A 16,863-nucleotide genomic window follows, 5' to 3' on the forward strand; every position below is an offset into this window, starting at 1 on the left:
TTTATTTTTATTTTTAAATTTATTAGAGTGAATAAAATTAGGTTCAAAGGGTACAGTTCTATAATAATACTTCTCTGTATATAGCATTATGTGTTCAAAGTCAAGTCTCCTTCTGTCACCATATATTGGACCCTCTTTTCCCTTTTCTACTTCCTTGCCCCTTCCCTCTGGTAACCAGCTCTGAGGGAATGCAACTAAAAACCAAAATGAGATACCACCCGACACCTGTTAGAATGGCTATTATCAATAAGACATGTAGTAACAAGTGTCAGAGAAGTTGCAGAGAAAAAGGAACCTTCACACACCACTGGTGGGAATGTACAATAAATTGGTACACACAGCCACTACGAAGCAGTTCAGAGGTTCCTTAAAAAATTAAGTTACCATATAACCCAGTGATCCCACAGTTCCTCAGTTCAGCTGTTGATGAACATTTGGGTTGTTTTCAGTTTCTGGCCATTGCAAATAACCCTGCTGTGCACCTTTATACAAATCTTTGTATGAACACATACTTTTTTCTCCCTCAATAAATATTTTGGTGTGGAGTAGCTGGATAATATGGGTCACATTTGTTCTTATGTTTCAACGAAAGAGGCTGTGTGGGTATGTGTCCTTGAGAACAATTTTTAAAAAATATTTTATTTATTTATCTTTTTAGAGGGGAAGGGAAGGAGAGAGGAAAGAAACATCAATGTATGGTTGCTTCTCATGTATCCCCTGCAGGGAACTGGCCCCTGCCGGAAACTGGCCTGCAACCCAAGCATGTGCCCTGACTGGGAATCGAACCGCGATCGTCTGGTTCGCAGGCCTGCGCTCAATCCAGAGAACAATTTTTATTACTAAAATTATTGTTTAATTTATTGGTTTCAGTTTAAAAAATCTAGTTTTTTCTTAAATGTTTATTTTTACAAATATTAATCAACCTACACAATTTAACTTTTTTCAATTATTCATCTATGTCACTGAATAAAAACAAGAAGTAAAAGAATCACACAACTGTATAGATTCTGGTTCCAACCTGATTTCAGATTGTATGCTCTGCACTGAAAAATGTTGGATGGTTCTGCAAAAGCCATATTAAATCAAGGGCCTTTTGTTATTCCCTGATTTCCATAGCCTTTCTCACAATCAGGCTCTAATTTTATTGCATGCTGCAAACTTAGGAAATTTTTCTTTTCTCTCTCTTCTTCCTATTTTTTATAGAGAGATATTTTTAAACTTCTGTCTTTTCCTTTGAATTCCACCCCCACTAGCTGCTGCGTACAACTTACCTGGATGCAAATATTTTTCTCTGTAATATTTTATTTTCAGTTTTACGGTAATGATTCATCCAAGTCAGTTTCTTTTTATGTATGAATGGTACTTAGTTCTGTGAATTAGGGTACATTTTTCTGAAGATAACAAGATGATAATTAAATTGATTATCTATGTGTATTCAAGTTTGTGATTTCATAAAATTTGTGTTGACATGCCAATGATCTGTTTGATGTTTAAAAAAAAATCAATACCTACCTTGCTCAAGACATTAGTGAGGAGTGCTAAGATATTTTGATTACATAATAAAATATTTGCAACTCACTAGGTATCTTTTGTATACCCAAACACATTTTAATCACACCAGAACTTTGTGGAATAAATTATCATGTTATGCTTAAGTAAGTTGGCTCCGAAAGTTTAAGGAATATGCTTATGATTCTACAGCTACCAATTCTTGCTTAAAAAACAAAAGCCATAATTTCATGTTTTTGTTACTTTGGAAACAATTATACTGATCACAAAGAATAAAAGTAAGGAATATAAAAACAGTTTAAATTATTGCACTAATTGAGAAAAAGCATATTTCACAAATGTTTTAATTATTCAAAAAAAGAACAAACCAATAGGGTTTCATTAGCTGTGTTTCCTGTAAATCCTAAAGTAAACAAGTGGATGTTTACCAAATAGAAGCCATGTTTAAACTTCCCACAGTCCTCCTGTTATAGAACAGAGGTCCAAGGCGGTGGCAATATTTGGCCCACCCAGGGATGCCAAAAACTGTTACAGAAAACAGGGGCCCCTCCCAAGGATGTATACTAATACCTACTGGGCTCGTCTGTCCACCACCAGAGGAAAGACATCTCTCAATGCCAGAGATTTGTGAAAAGAAAAGGAAAGGTTTATTTACAGCTACACACAGACTTAAAGTAGCGACCCAATGTCCCCATTAATATATCAAAGTCCTTTAGGATACCCACAGATGCCCACAGCGGTTCCTTCCCCCCTGCCCTAATTCAAGGTACTGTATCTCAGGAAAAGAAGCACACATCTGTGTTTCAGGCTGCTGGCACCATCAGCTGTGTCGCCATCCAGGCAGGATCTCCAATTAATCCAAAGTCATGTGGCACCTTCTTATGGTCCACTGGCAAGAGTTCTTTGTACCAATTTTTCCAGGCAAAATCTCTCCCACTTCCTAGGCCACACGGTCAAAGGGAACACTCCAAGGCTGCGTGGGCCTCTTCTACCAAAGCTGCAGGGGTCTGCACTCCCCCAAAAGCAAGTGGCTTTCTTCTTCACCTGGCTGCAGGGGTCCCCATTCTGGCAAAGCCGAGTGGCTCTCTCCTTCACCTCACCAAGAGGGGATCCTTACTGTGGTAAAACCACGTGGCTCTCCTTCCTTCACCTGGGCAAGAGGGCGTCTGCACTATGCCAAAACCCCATAGCTCTTTCTTCAATGGCTCCTGCATCTGTGTTTTAAATCCCCATGCCAGTCTTCCTTTGCAGCCCCATGTCCGACTCCTCCTACAATGGGTTACACCTGCCAGGACTCCCATATCCTCCCAGCTTTACTGGGCTGCCATAGTGAGTCTGGGCAGGTGTGGCCCCATGACGTGGAGCCAATCATCTCCAAGCTCTCATGCAGGCACTATAACTTAGGGGGACCAGCCCCCAGTTACATCCTGGGTAGAAGTCACTTCCTTCTCCTTGGCTCACAGCATGGCCACAGCTATTTTACATATCTATGAAACCAGTTAAAGGTTCTAGATATGTTAAATGACCATTCCAGAGGTTAGCTGCAAAACTGTTGCTATGCAAAACAACTCTCAATGGCCCTGCTCCATTTGTCCTTTACCCAACTGACAGCTGGGGGGGGGACATCTTAATATTTCCTGGACACCTTGAGTTCTGGACCCCATTCCAAATCTTTTTTGAGGGGCCCCATCTTGGCTGCACCCTATTACACTCCCACAATGACAGATATTAGCTGTGGCAAACAGCTAACCACTCTTCCAGGTCCCTCAGACAAATCAAGAGTTTTGTGGGGTGGGGTTTGCACCTAAAAAGATGCTATAATATTTGTTAGAGAATAAACCAATTACTGACTAAGACTTTTAGCTTAAAATCCTATATCACTATAGATATTATTAGTCAAGCTATGTAAATATTCAGCATTTAATCTGACTAAACTTGTCTATTTCTTTCTACCCGTTACTGCCTGTTCTCCAAGTGGGTAATGTGTAGGCTTTCTAATGAAAAAAGAATAATGATTCTCCTCCTATTACTTGAAGAAGGTAGATAAGAGACTGATTCAAATGAATGAGAAACATCCATAAAATATTTAAGACTACAAATCCTATCTCCAAAAGTAATTTTTAATTCTTTTCTTGCACATGAAGGGTTTTTTCCTAGAGCTATAGTCCAAGGGTTGTCATTCCCCCAAAAGATTGACCTCTCTCAGGAGTAAAAGCACCCGGTGGTTAGAAACCAATATTGTTATTTATTTGTTTGTTTGTTTATTTTCTCTTTGCCTATATCAGGGCCTGGCACAAAGTAATAATCAAATGGAAATGAGTAATCTTATTAAATATCTGATTGTGTATTCTGTGAAAAATCTTTTGAGGAATATTATTGAAAAAATAAAGATGAATAGAATGTTGAGGGCAAGGGGAACTAGCCAGAACATAGCTGTAAGGAAGCAAAAGGTGTTTTACTAACTAACGCAAAGAGGCTCCGGGATACACCGGAAGAACAGGGTGTGTTCCAGGATGTGGGTTAAGAGCAAAGGTTAGTCAGGCAGATAGCCATCTGGACAGTTCCTAGGGAGGGAAATTTTGCCCCTGTGCACGAGCTCGACTGACCAATCAGGTAAAGGAGCACGAGCCAGTGCACGAGTTAACTCACCAATAATCAGTGACCCTATTGTGCCCCTGAGCCAACCGCTAACCGCCACATCTGCTTCTGTATCCAGCTTGCTTGCGCGCCTCCTTAAAACCCTAAGCCTGTAAGCATTTGGCGCGACTCTCATTTGCAGCCCTTGCGGGCTCCGTGTCTCCGGACACTTTGGAGAGTTCGCCCCTGCGCAGGTTAAACTTGGCCAATAAAGTAACATCTTTGGAACCCTGAAAGTCTCCGACATTTGTTCTCGCGGTTGGTGAATGCAACATAGAACACCACTTACACAGTAATCTATAATTTAGTACAGGATATAACTTTAATATTTGTGTGTGACAAGTATAACAAAAGTCACAAAATAAGGGATGCTGGAGTTAAAATTCATACAGTTGGAGTAACTACTTCTAAAGAACTTGAAGGAATGGTAGTATTTCAACATGTTGGGATAAAAAGGCAATTTTTTTGGCCTAAGGTGAAAAGAGAGAAAGAAAGAGGAAAAATGGTTTAGTTTGTTGGTATTGTTAATAAAGAAATTGGCCAGCTCTTGCCCCAGGTTCCTCCGAGGGACCACTAAGCACTTGGGATGTCTTTGTTATTCATGGTGATCCCCTGGGGCCGAAGCTGAGTTTATGCTAATAAGATTAGCCAGGATGAAAGACTAACAACTTGATTATGTTCTTGTAGGTATTAGCTATTTATTTGGAAAAGAAAGGAGAGAAAAGGAAACTAGACTTTGAACCTAATAAAATGGGAAGCATGACCCTGCCCGCTTAGCCAGAAATTTACAGCTTTTCACACTCCAGGGGACCACAGCGTTATGCTCCACCAGGGGGACTGAGACTCCTCCCTCCCCTTCTAGTACGGAGTAGTGGGGGGGGGGGAGGGCGTGGCACGAGGGGAGCACTGGACCACAGGTGCCTGTCAGTTTAAGGAGGGAGTGTGAACCCATCCAAAGCCCATGAAAGCTTGGGGAATTGATTTTTTTTAAGCACTTGGTCATTCCCAAACTCAGCTGGTACAATCTCAGGGGAATCTCTGTCTTTCTCCATTCCTTGCCCTGGTGACCTGCACTCTCCCCGTGCACTCATACATTCTCTCTCCATACCTGTGCGGGCATAGCAGCTTTCTAACCCGCATCTGTGGGATCCCACACGCAGGGTCCAGTGTTCTAGCAGGAGCCTAAAAATGCAGCACAGCAATGGACTGCTGCTGGAAACCCATGCTAAACTCTCTGGATGCTGAACTGGACTGTACTTTAATATGGAGAAAAACTCTAGACATTAGCTTTTGCCTCAGCGTTGCTGAGGACCAGGTTGGACCTTTTGTGTGACGAAGGGACAGAGATAGGGCATGGAAAGTCAGGAGGGAAACCCCCTTAATTTTACACCATCAATAAAGTTTACCACGGAGCCCCATCCTCCTGTGAAGGTCTCAGGAAATTCTTTTTTCAACATACTGCAAGAACTCTACTTCCAGTGGTAACAGTGGGAGGCTTAGGACCTTGAGCCACATGAAATTAGCCTGACCTCCGGGGATGAAAGGAGAATTAGAAATTGAACCACTTCAGTGACAGTTAAATCAATCAAGTCTATGTAATAAAATCTCAATAAAAACGGTTTTCTGTTTCCAATTTTACCTTTTATTTACTTTTTTATTGGAGTGTTATTGCCATACAATCCATAAGGATTTCAACAGATTCTCAACCGTCTCTGAAGCATTTGTTCCACACTTTTATTTGTGCCGCACTCATTGCATCTTCCCTGAAAGCCATACTGAATCACCCAGTTTCTGTGGAGGAACGTTCAAGCTTAACACAAAATGTGATGCAGATTCGTTGCTCTACTCACTCAGTCATTTTGAATGCAAAGAGCCACAAAGTAAGTACACATGCTCACTCAACAGTGTCTATAGCTCCCACTCACTAATACTGTGAAGTTGTCATTGTTTATGCATTTGCTTTCCGGTCCACTCAGAACTCATATTCTTGTATGTTTATATTCCTCCTTCCAAGATTAGAGTTTAATTTCTTTCTTCTTGCAAGTAGACTGCAATTAGTGACTAGTTTTTAATAGACATAATATGATAAGTGAATAATAGTTTTACAGTGGAGAAAGCTGGCACATACTAACTTAACCATGTGATCTGTATTAAAATCACAATAATAAAATCATGTTCATATCATGTACTTTTGATGTCAGGAGCATTTGCCTTTTGGATATTTCTCTCAAAATCCATAAACCCAACCAATCTAATCTTCAGAAAACTTCACACAAATCCATATTCAGGGATGTTCTACAAAATTCCTGACCAGTACTATACAAATGTGTTAAGATCATGAAAAAACAAGTAAAATCTTTGAAACATTCACAGATCCAGAGGACATGAAGGAGATATGATGATGAACTATAACATAATATGGTAGTTTGGATCTCTGAACAAGAAAAGGACATTAGTGGGGAAACTGATAAAATATAAATAAAATATGTAATTTAGTTAGTTGTATTATAACAATGCCAGTTAGTTCATTTTTGAGTAATGTGCTACAGTTATTTTAGACGTTACTTGAGTGGAAGCTGGGTAAGAAACACACGTGAATTTCCTGTATTGTCTTTATACCTATGTAAAACCGTAATAAAATAAATTTTAAAATAGCTATGTATCTTTTGATTTTCCACTGAACTAGCTGGACTTCAAGTAAAATATAAAGTGAAATTGGTGATAACATGGCACAAATGGCTTACACACAATTTAGAGGGAATGATAATTTCATTTTACCAGTAATTTTAATTCCAAAATTTTTCCATTACAATTTATGTAGGTGACTTTTATCATGTTAAAGAAGTCCCTTTTATTTCTCATGTGTAAAGACTTTTTTATGAATGGTTGACTATTGTCAAATAATTTTTCTGTAATGATTAAAATAATCACATATTTTACTTTTAAGATCTATTATGTGGTAAAAAAAACAACATAAAATTAATTCTAGGCCCTGGCTGGTGTAGCTCAGTGGATTGAGTGTGGGCCTGTGAACCAGAAGCTCGTGGTTCGATTCCCAGTCAGGGCACATGCCTGGGTTGCAGGTCGGTTCCCTGCAGGCCAACTCCCAGCAGGGGACACACGAAAGGCAACCATACATTGATGTTTCTCTCCCTCTCCTTCCTCTCTAAAGATAAATAAATAAATAAAATCTTTAAAAAAAATTAATTCCACTTGGTTATGATAAATTATTATGAAAAACATATCTCAATGTCGATTGTTTAAATACTATATGCATATTTCTCTTTGACACTGGCCTTCAGTATTTTCCTTGAATTGTAATTGTCTTGTTTTTATATGACCTGGAATCTCATTCTGCTCATCTATCACAGTGTAATATCTACGAAAGAGATTGATGCTTTGCTTTTTCTATAATAATTCACCCTCGAGTCAAGCCCCATAGTTGAAGGATAGAGTATATTAAATAAAAATGACAGGCAGCTTTTCTTCCTTCAGCAAGAGTGCTATTTTTATGTACTTAGTATTACTTGGTGTAAACACTTCCATCACGTGATTTCTCCTATTTTCCCATGTGACAGCTCCCCCATCCCAAATACATCAATTTTATCCTATAACTTAGAAAAAAATGGTGCATCAACAGTCTTTGTTGGTTTATAAAGTTTATTATTAAAGAAATTTTTACTAAGCCACAGATTTAGAGGAGCATTACTTTCACATCAACATCTTCCTTTAAATGGTTTAAAATTTAAACAATTTAGTGGATAATATACATACATGTCAGATATATAAAATGTATATGTATTTGGAGTTTCATTCATTTATTTTTATTTATTTTGAAGGTTGAGATTCAAGAGAAAAAAGTTGCTTTGTCTCCAGGATTTTAATCAGAAATATCTAGTCTATGAATTTTGGAATTTTTAGCACTTATGTCAAGATTCAGAATGTGTGGGGCAGGCAAAGTAAAGGTACTCCAAAGATGTCCACATTCTAATCCCTAGAATTTATAAATATGTTATGTTAAAAACAAAGAGAAATTAAAGTTGATAAAGCTGCTGAACAGTTAATTGTACCACTGGGAGATTATCCCAAGTTATCTGGGTGAACCCAATGTAATCACAAAGGTCTTTAAAAATAGAGGAGATAGCAGTGGCTGGTGTGGCTCAGTGGATTGAGTGCAGGCCTGTGAACCAAAGGGTCACTAGATCAATTCCCAGTCAGGGCACATGCCTGGGTTGTGGGCCAGGTCCCCAGTAGGGGCTGTGGGAGAGCCAATCACACATTGATGTTTCTCTCCTCTTTCTCCCTTCCTCTCAATCTAAAAATCAAAAAATAAAATATTTAAAAAAATAGAAGAGAAAGAAGTGAGTCCAGAGTAAGAGAAAGAAATTTGACAACTAAAATTCTTACAGGGACACAATATGAGAAAGTGGATTGTTGATGGTTTTGAAGATTGAGGACTGGAACCACAAGTCAAGGGATGAGTTTACAATTCTAGAATACTCTAGAAAAGGAAGAAAAGAGCCTTTATCCTAGAAGCTGCAGAAAGGAGTAAATACACCATGCTGATTTCAGCTGAGTGAGACTCATTCCAGACTTCTGAAATAAAAAATGAATTTTGGTAAATAACACTGATAACAAATATACGTTGCTGTTGGCTTCCAAGTATGTAGCACTTTGTTACAACAGCAGTAATGCAAGTTTTGCAATGTTTGCATTGCAAAGTAATGCAATGTTTTAATCCCTCTTTTTCAACATTTTAATGAATGATATAATCATCCTTGAACTTAGTACTGTATCATGAACATGACAGCTCTTCATTTTATTGACTTAAAAAAGAATGCTGGTAGAAAATAATAAATTATGTAAGATATGTAACGTAAAAAAACTAACATGAATACTTAGTATATTATTAGGCCGATTATATCAGTTATTTTATTTAGTTCCTTAGCAGTTCTGAAAGGCAAATAACCTGCCAAATTATGATGTGATGACTGTGAACAACAATTTAATTATGCATTTATAAATCATGTCTTTATGCTTAATTAAATTACTAATTTTGAGGTTATAAGCTTAAACATAACATGCAAAGCAATAAACATATTTTAGCTAAATCATTATTAACATATATATTAGAGTATCAACATTTTATCTTTAGATAAGAAGAAGAGCAAAGAGATCCTTCTAATTTTTCTTATATCCTTATGCTCTAATGAATTAATTCCATTTTTCTAGAGTTTTAGTTTGTATGCAGATGATTATACTAAACTTGCCATGCATAAAGATAAAATGGATCTTCCTTTTGACCCAGCAATTCCACTCTTAGGAGTATATCCTAAGAACCCTGAAACACCAATCCAAAAGAACCTATGCACCCCAATGTTTATAGCAGCACAATTTACAATGGCCAAGAGTTGGAAGCAACATGGGTGCCCATCAGTAAATGAATGGACCCCAAAACTGTGGTACATTTACACAGTGAAATTCTATGCAGCAGAAAGAAGGAGCTCCTACCCTTTGCAACAGCATGGATGGAACTGGAAAGCATTATGCTGAGTGAAATAAGCCATGCGGTAAAAGACAAATACCATATGATCTCACCTTTAACAGGAACCTAAACAACAAAACAAACAAGCAAGCAAAATATAACCGAAGACACTGAAAGAGAGAACAGGTGGACAGTGACCAGAGGGGAGAGGGGAGGGAATTTCAGGGGAAAAGAGGAAGGATTTATAGGAACAAGTATAAAGGACACATGGACAAAACTAAGGGGGGTGGAAATGAAAGGGAGGTGGGGAGCACTGGGGGGGGGAGGTGGGCTGGGATTGGAGTAAAAGACAGAAAACTATACTTGAACAGCAATTAAATAAATTGAAAAAAAAAGATCCTATCTCAAAGGAGGATGTACATCTGGGACTTCAGTAGACTTAATCAATCAGAACTTGGAAGATCTGGTAACAACAAAGAGATAGTACAACTCGCTAGCATGCATGATGACTTTTTGCTGCACTACATGTATACAAAGCAAAAACTACATACATAGATGGTGCTCATCAGGAAGCCAAGTATACACATAGTTTACCTAATTCAGTGTGCTGAATATAGCCAAATTAAATCAAAGTTAGGTTTTTTCTAAGGACTTAGGCTATAGCTTACCATATTTTATCAGTTGATTTTACACTAGAGATTGAATGATTATCTTTGCATTTTATGGATATACAGCCTATAAAGTCAACCAGTTGTTTAGTAATGAGAAATCATAAATATGCATGTTTTTAACCTAAAATCATGTTTAATTTTATAACATTGTATAAGCAATTTCCTTATTTCAGGAGGAGTATAATACATTGTTCACAATATCATGCACTATATTTATATTATCTAACCAAATTTAAAATTTATATTTATGCATTATTATAAAATGTGATATCATTTATTATAATAATATACATTTTACTTGGTCCTTTAAATTGTGACATGTAATTGATATTATTGTATTCATTTATAAAAGATAATCTTCCATTTATGCTTCTTAATTATTCCCTACAAAATTTTGGCCTAATCAAACAGAACAAATTTGATATAAGGTTGAAAATTTTTATTTTTTTAAGTCAAAGTAAGAAAGTCACAGGGATATTGATTCGCTTCATACAATAAATAGAACTTAGTTCTTAATCACTCATGAAAAAGCTTAGTTGCAATATGTTGTTTTCACAATATTTTTATATTTTATCACTTTAAAATGTTTGTAAAACCATTGCTATGTAACCATATAGTCAGTAACTTTCCAACTTATTGCATTTAAGTTGCAGAATTCAAAAGGTCTTATTTTTTCCAGATAAGAACAGAAAATAATGCTGTTTACATGTTTTATGCCCTCTTTTATTTTTGTTTTAGTATAATATGTGTGAGATTACATTGCTAACATTATTAGAGTTATAATGACATTTGAACAAAATATCATATCTTCTACCCAAAATCTATGAAAGCATATAACTCACAAAGCTAACTTCATAGTTTTTGTATTCTTTATATGTACCACATTTAAACATGTGCACATTATTTATGTGTCAGTGGATGTATGTGAGTGTGTATGTGTGTGAATTATCTGTTTTATATATCTCTAACTATATAGAAATATTATGCCAATTGTGCTTATGTTTAATATACACAATAGGCTAGAATCTTGGTATTATACTACTAAACTAATTCATCGTTGCTAATGAAATAAAAATTCCATTTGTTTAAAAATGGCATTAAAAAGGGCAAAGATAGAACCTAATTTTAAAAACAATTAAATATGTGATAGCATAAACATTTAAATAGGTGAGTAATACATTTTTATTGTTTTTTAATATTTATAAAAGATAAATGACAGTTTAAGGGAAATAGTAACAAGAAAAACAATAACAATGTAATAGCAATGTGTAGTCTTTTTTTTTCTTAGCATATGTGAAAGTAAAATGTAGGACAACAAAGAGGCTAGAGAGGCCTCCATAAGTTTACTCTGTAAGGGTTTTTTTTAGATTTTATTTATTTATTTTTAGAGATGGGGAAGGGAAGGAGAAAGAGAGTTAGAGAAACATCAATGTGTGGTCACCTCTCATGTGGCCCCCCACTGGAGACCTGGCCTGCAACCCAGGCATGTGCCCTGACTGGGAATCGAACTGGCGACCCTTTAGTTCACAGTCCACGCTCAATCCACTGACCTACACCAGCAAGGGCTACTCTTTAAGTTTTTTATAATGTATGTGATATAGCAGAAAAAATACTTAGAGGTTGGTTGATTATGACACTATTAAGAAATTGTAACAGGGTGGCAGTATACAGGGTTAATATACAAAAGTTACTTGCCATTCTATACACTAGCACTGAACAAGTCGTATAAATACGTACTAGAGCATCATTAACAAACAAATTAAAGTTAAGCTTAATAGGAGAAAAAGGAGATAAAATGAACATAAACACAATGAATATAAAATTAAGTAAAAAAGAGAACAGGGTGATCACAGAAGAGACCAACAGAAAGCAAATATCTAGATGGTAGATTGAAATCCCATGCTATCATATATTATTCAATATGAATGAACACTGATATGCCCAATTAATAGTCTGTGAATACTGATTTAGATGTAAAAGCAGACCAAAGACTCTACCTTCAGGATCATTTCTAAGTTTGTTACCAGAGAAGTTGCTCAGAATGCGTAGAGAACCAGCAAAACTATCCCATCTCACCACTCCCTTTCAACACCATACTAGAAGTTCTAGCTAAAGCAAGAAAATATAGAAACAACGTTGAAAGTTAAATAGATTGGGATGAAAGATATAAAACTGACATTATTTACAGATTATATGATCATCTACGTAGAAAATTCAAAATAACCAACAACAACAAAACCCTAGAACTAAAATAAGAAATTATAACAATTTGCAGTATACAAGATTAATATACAAAGTTAGTTGCTATTCTATATATTAGCAATGAACAAATAGGATTTGAAATTCAAAGCATAACACCATTTACATTAGGATCCAGAAAACTGAGATACTTAATTATAAATTTAACAAATTGTGTACAAGATCTACATAAAGAACAGTACAAATTCACAAAGCCAAAGAGGGTAGGTTTGAGGGTGGGAGACAGGGGTGGGTGGGGTGTGAGGTGTGGTGCGGTGAAAATGGTGACAACTGTACTTGAACAATACTAAAAAATAGATGAAAGAAAGGAAGAAAGAAAGGAAACTATAAAATTCAAACAAATCAAACAACTAAATAAGTTGAGGGACATTCTATATTCATGGATGGAAGACTCAATACTGTGAAGATGTCAGTTCTTTGCAACTTATTCTATAGATTGTTGCATTCACCAACCGTGAGAACAAATGTCGGAGACTTTCGGGGTTCCAAAGATGTTACTTCATTGGCCAAGTTTAACCTGCACAGGGGCGAACTCTCCAAAGTGTCTAGAGACACGGTGCCCGCAAGGGCTGCAAATGAGTCGCGCCTGGCTTACAGACTAAAGGGTATTTATAGAATACTGTGAGCAAGCAAGCAATATACAGAAGCAGATGTAGCTGTTAGTGATTGGTGCCATTGAACAATAGCCTCCTTGCTCCTTGGTGGGACCCCTTGTTGGAAGGCAGAATTTTAACGTCCTTACTGGCCTTCCACATTCTCCTTATTTGGCTTCATGCTTGGCTGACCTCTTGCTTAACCTTCCTGGTACATTAAGTGCATTCCTGGGGTGGGGGACCTAACTTTAAGCAGTCTGCTCTACATCCTGTTGAAATTTCCACTTGCAGCTGGCCCTTATCGCAGCTGCCCACTTGCAGCTGGCCCTTATCGCAGCTGGCTCCTACATAGATTAAATAAAATCTCAGTAAAAATCCAGAAAGTTATTTTGTAAATACCAAACTAAAAACTGATTCTAGGAGGAGAGGGGTTAAGATGGCGACAGAGTAGCATGGAGGGAACCCAGCTCTCGTGCATCTGGTGGAAAATCCGGGCGGATCTACTGAAGAACAGCATAACGAACCAACAGTTCCCCAACATTTATGAAAATAGGAGACCAGAGAGTGTGACAGAGGAACCAGACAGCTGCAGGTTGGTGAGGACTCCGGGGGGCCAGTGAGAACAAAAGCGGCTGCGTGCCTGGGGCGGGCTATGCCCGGGCACGCCCAGGGCAGGTGAACTCCTGCGGAGTGTAGGTATCCAGGAGGATTGGCGCGAGATGGGGGCCGGCACCATCAGGGGGAAACAGGAGCCCCGTCTGAATCCAGGGCTGGGGCGCCTGTGACAGAGTGAACGCTGGAGGCCTGGCACCCGGTGGGCCGGCAACACACTCCTTGGGAGAGAACTGACTCCCCCTCCCCGTCTAGGCAGGCAGGTTAATACTGGAGAGAGACCTGTGGGCTTAAGTTAACGTAAAGGGTGGCAACTGCAGACTCTGCGGTCACCAGCCCGCCAGCGCACCAGCCCGCCAAGGGATTTTTAAGTCCAAGGGATTTAAGAAGGACACTGTCATTGCTGCTCTTTTGGGATTGGGCTGGACTGAGAGACAGGCTTTGTGGAGAAGTCTCTATTGGAAAGTGAACTAAGGGGCTCTAAGACTGTGGCTAGACTTCAACCACCCAGCAGCCATCCAGGGGGCGGGGTGGGAACGCATGAGTCCTGCACAGGACTGAGAAGGACGGTGCAGAATTCCGAGGGACACAGGCAGCCTCCCGGGGCTGTGCGCGACCACAGACCAATCAGCAGCCTGCTCCGCGGGCCTGCATTCCTGCCCTCAGAGAGCGCAACCAGAGAAACCGGTTTGGCCAGTTTGAAACCAACAAAGGAAGGGTGCTTCTTCTTCTTCTTTTTTTTTTTCCTTCTCGTGTGTGTGTGTGTGTGTGTGTGTGTGTGTGTGTGTGTGTGTCTCCCCCCCCACCTTTTTTTCTCTCTCAACCTCGTTTGTAATTAATCTTACATCTTGTAAACTGTATTGTTGCTCTATCTTTCTATGCTTAGTCCTTCATTTCTTTTCCTTTTTGTCCGGTTTTAGTCCTTCTGTTCTTCCCAAATTTTCCGCTTATTCCACTTTTCTCCTGACTCTTGGGTGTGTGTGGGTGTGTGTGTGTTGGATTGTTTCTTTGTGTGTTGCTTAGTTTTCTTTTAGGTGTATTTTTTTCTGCATTATTCTTACTCCTTTTTTTATTTTAGGAATATCTTTGTATCCCACCTCTTTCTGTACAGGTTTTTTAGTCCTGGCTGGATATATTGTACTACCCAACAGGTTCCCACTGCTCTTTCCTCCACAGTGTTTTGCTGATTTTCTATACTTCACGTGCTTTCCTTTGCTATACAACCCAAGCTCTATAAGCCCCATTTAGACAGATCACATAGAATCTATCACGTGAGTGTTGCTCTAATATTAGTGTAAATAAGAGCTGTTCTGTACAACAGTAATACTTCATAACACATCTCTCGGACCTTAGACCACCTTACAGGTGCCTGATTTCTATTACTCTATTTACTGACGTGCTACACCCAGTTACTAACCTGTACTGTCACCTTACCTCAAATCTGACCACACTGCTTTCTAGATACAAGTCACAAGCCCCCCTTCTTAACAAGACACTTAACTTATGCCCACCCTTTCCTAAAAGTGGTAAGCTGGGTCAAAGAGCACGGCTAACTCTATACATAGCCTAGATATTGTCTATTTCTTCTCTGCCCACTGTGTTTGTAAATAACATAAAATAATCTAATGCTATCATAAACCATTTTGCCTCCCCCCCAACTGATCACACACGAACAATAAAGAAAGGAGTAGGTGGAAGCGGAGAACACCAAGATACCTGCAGGAGATTGCACCACTGAATTTCACAGGTATCCTACCACAGAAGTTCACACCATAAACCCAGGGAACCAGAACAGATCAATTTAAGAAGCCGAGGACAACAAGAAGAGTATCACAAACAATGGGAAGACAAAGAAACAATCCCCAAATGAAAGAAAAGGAGGAAGCATCAGAAAGAATATTAGATGAAATAGAGGCAACTCAACTATCAGATGTGGAATTCAAAGCACTGGTTATCAGGAAATTCACAGAGCTTACAACGAGCTACCAGAAACTACAGGGGAGCTACAATGAACTCTCTGCAAACTATACCAACATGAAAAAGGAAATAGAAACCATCAGTAAAGGCCAAGAGGAAATGAAGAATACAATTTCTGAACTGAAGAACACAGTAGAAGTTATGAAGAATAGAATCGATATGGCAGAAGATCGCATAAGTGAGATTGAAGACAGGATAGAAAAAATCTCCCAGACTGACCAAGCAAGGGAAAAGAGAATCAGAAAAAATGAAGAGAATTTAAGAGAAATGCAAGACAATATGAAACGTAATAATATCCAAATAATAGGAATACCAGAAGGAGAGGAAGAAGAACAAGGGATAGAAAACTTACTTGAAAGAGTAATAACGGGAAATTTTCCTAAGCTGAGGAGAGAGAAAGTCGCACAGATCCAGGAATCGCAGAGAGTCCCCAGCAGGTGGAACCCAAAGAGGCCTACTGCAAGACACATCATCATTAAAATGGAAAACCTCCAAGACAAAGAGAAAATCCTAAAGGAAGCAAGGGAAGAAAAGAAGTGACATACAAGGGGGTCCCAATAAGGTTAGCTACTGACTTCTCAATGGAAACATTCCAAGCAAGAAGAGAATGGCAGGAAATATTCCAAGTAATGAGAAACAGAGGCCTACAACCAAGGCTACTTTACCCAGCACGGCTCTCAATCAAGATAGAAGGCCAGATAAATGGCTTCCAAGACAAAAGAAGTCTAAAAGAATACACCTCCACCAAACCAGCTCTACAAGAATTACTAAAAGGGCTGCTTTAAGGAAAGGAAGGAAAAGAGAGAGACAGAGATGAACACCGGTACATAAATGGCAATGAATAAGTACCTTTCAATAATAACCTTAAATGTAAATGGATTAAATGCACCAATTAAAGACACAGAATAGCTGAATGGATAAGAAAGCATAACCCACACATGTGCTGCCTACAAGAGACCCACCTCAGGTCAAAAGACCATCACAGACTAAAAGTGAGAGGATGGAAACAAATTTTTCAAGCAAATGGAAAAGAAAAAAAAAGCCGGATAGCAACTCTCATATCAGACAAAATAGACTTCAAAACCAGGGCCATAAAGAGAGACCCAGAAGGTCACTTCAT

Source organism: Sturnira hondurensis, unplaced genomic scaffold (genome assembly GCF_014824575.4).
Source record: "Sturnira hondurensis isolate 20B ecotype Veracruz unplaced genomic scaffold, ASM1482457v3 Scaffold0020489, whole genome shotgun sequence".
In the NCBI taxonomy this organism is placed as follows: domain Eukaryota; kingdom Metazoa; phylum Chordata; class Mammalia; order Chiroptera; family Phyllostomidae; genus Sturnira; species Sturnira hondurensis.